This window comes from Ascidiella aspersa, chromosome 5 (assembly GCF_963924565.1).
Source record: "Ascidiella aspersa chromosome 5, kaAscAspe10.2, whole genome shotgun sequence".
NCBI lineage: Eukaryota > Metazoa > Chordata > Ascidiacea > Phlebobranchia > Ascidiidae > Ascidiella > Ascidiella aspersa.
This window is the reverse complement of record NC_139451.1, coordinates 9,685,097-9,687,615: the sequence shown is the minus strand read 5'-3', so window position 1 is coordinate 9,687,615 and position 2,519 is coordinate 9,685,097. Positions and strand designations below refer to the sequence as shown.

The window sequence follows — 2,519 nt, the reverse complement described above, 5'->3', positions numbered from 1 at the left end:
CTATACTTGTGGGAGCTGACAAGCTTCGACAAGTAAAGAATCGGTGAAAAGGCGATTGGCTCGCTGGGCAGATGTTGCTGCTGCGCGAAGAGCCGAGTGTCAGTTTGTCGGGTTCTGAGCGGTCGCTTCGGCGAAGTTGTCTGGCGTGCGTTGCGCTCGCGCCGGTGTTGGCGACGTGGCGGTCGAAAGGCCTGCCGACGAAGTCTTACTCCGGCGGGTGCGACGGGCGGTGACGGTTTTCTGAGTTCGGGCAGCCGAGCAAAGAACGAAATTTTAACGGAGAAGCCTTCGGGTTTCGCATCGACCGAGCGACGGCGCCGCATCAGCGGCGCCTCCTTCGTCGGCCTTTCGGGGCTACGCTAAAGTAGCTACCTGGTTGATCCTGCCAGTAGTCATATGCTTGTCTCAAAGATTAAGCCATGCAAGTCTAAGTACGAGCTCTCGTACAGTGAAACTGCGAATGGCTCATTAAATCAGTTATGGTTCATTTGATCGTACGTTTTACGTGGTTAACTGTGGAAATGCTAGAGCTAATACATGCGTGAAGCGCCGACCTCGCGGGAGGCGTGCTTTTATCAGACCAAAAACCGACCGGGCTTCGGCCCGCAACCTTTGGTGACTCTGGATAACTTTGCGGATCGCACGGTCTCGCACCGGCGACGGATCATTCAAGTGTCTGCCCTATCAACTTTCGTCGGTACGGTACTGGCCTACCGAGGTTCTTACGGGTAACGGAGAATCAGGGTTCGATTCCGGAGAGGGAGCCTGAGAAACGGCTACCACATCCAAGGAAGGCAGCAGGCGCGCAAATTACCCATTCCCGACGCGGGGAGGTAGTGACGAAAAATAACAATACAGGACTCTAAACGAGGCCCTGTAATTGGAATGAGTACACTTTAAAACCTTTAACGAGTATCCATTGGAGGGCAAGTCTGGTGCCAGCAGCCGCGGTAATTCCAGCTCCAAAAGTGTATATTTAAGTTGTTGCGGTTAAAAAGCTCGTAGTTGGATTTTGGGCGCAGGCGGCCGGTCCGTCGCAAGGCGTGTACTGGCCGTCCTGGCCTCACCTCCGGTTCTCCGCCGGTGCCCTTGACTGAGTGTCGGCGGCGGCCGGAACGTTTACTTTGAAAAAATTAGAGTGTTCAAAGCAGGCGATTCGCCTGAATAATGGTGCATGGAATAATGGAATAGGACCTCGGTTCTATTTTGTTGGTTTTCGGAGCGCGAGGTAATGATTAAGAGGGACAGACGGGGGCATTCGTACTGTGCCGTTAGAGGTGAAATTCTTGGATCGGCGCAAGACGAACGACTGCGAAAGCATTTGCCAAGAATGTTTTCTTTAATCAAGAGCGAAAGTCAGAGGTTCGAAGACGATCAGATACCGTCCTAGTTCTGACTATAAACGATGCCAACTAGCGATCGGGGGGCGTTAGTTTTACGACCTCTCCGGCAGCTTGCGGGAAACCAAAGTCTTTGGGTTCCGGGGGAAGTATGGTTGCAAAGCTGAAACTTAAAGGAATTGACGGAAGGGCACCACCAGGAGTGGAGCCTGCGGCTTAATTTGACTCAACACGGGAAATCTCACCCGGCCCGGACACAGTGAGGATTGACAGATTGAGAGCTCTTTCTTGATTCTGTGGGTGGTGGTGCATGGCCGTTCTTAGTTGGTGGAGCGATTTGTCTGGTTAATTCCGATAACGAACGAGACTCTGGCTTGCTAACTAGTTACGCGACCCAATCGGTCGGCGTCTAACTTCTTAGAGGGACTAGTGGCGTTTAGCCACACGAGATTGAGCAATAACAGGTCTGTGATGCCCTTAGATGTTCGGGGCCGCACGCGCGCTACACTGACCGGATCAGCATGTGCTCGCCTTGGCCGACAGGTCTGGGTAACCCGCTGAACCCCGGTCGTGCTAGGGATAGGGAATTGCAATTATTTCCCTTGAACGAGGAATTCCCAGTAAGCGCGAGTCATTAGCTCGCGTTGATTACGTCCCTGCCCTTTGTACACACCGCCCGTCGCTACTACCGATTGAATGGTTTAGTGAGGTCCTCCGATTGGACCTGGCGCGGCCGGCAACGGTCGAGCCGGCGTCCGAGAAGACGATCTAACTTGATCATTTAGAGGAAGTAAAAGTCGTAACAAGGTTTCCGTAGGTGAACCTGCGGAAGGATCATTAACGGTCTCGCAAACGCTTCGGCGAACGCGAAACTCGGACAAGCGAGAGAAAAAGTTTTTGCTACCCGGCGCCCGACCCGCGAGGAGCGGCGCGCCGGCCGGCGATTCGGTCACCCGGTAATGTTTGCGCGTCGAGTGCCGCGGTGCCGCGCGCTCCGGCTTCAAGCGTCGGCCTGGCCGACCGCTCGGCGCGGTATATTTTGTCACCCTTTAGTGCGAGGCACTGTGCGAGCGAAACAATCGTGGATGGCTCTTGGCGGTGGATCACTCGGCTCGTGAGTCGATGAAGGACGCAGCTAGCTGCGTGAATTAGTGTGAATTGCAGGACACATTGAGCATC

General features: G+C 54.2%; 2 non-coding genes across 2 annotated transcripts in view; both read left to right on the top strand.

Annotated features, from left to right (window-relative positions):
* The first annotated feature begins 369 nt into the window (after positions 1–369).
* On the top strand, positions 370–2,180 carry LOC146142878 (small subunit ribosomal RNA). The gene has a single exon (XR_014500221.1). It is a non-coding gene; the product is annotated as a small subunit ribosomal RNA (ribosomal RNA).
* A 247-nt stretch (positions 2,181–2,427) lies between these two features.
* LOC146142877 (5.8S ribosomal RNA) overlaps positions 2,428–2,519 on the top strand; it is a 154-nt gene continuing 62 nt past the window's right edge. The window contains exon 1 of the ribosomal RNA XR_014500485.1: positions 2,428–2,519. This exon is cut by the window's right edge and continues 62 nt beyond it. This is a non-coding gene — a ribosomal RNA (5.8S ribosomal RNA).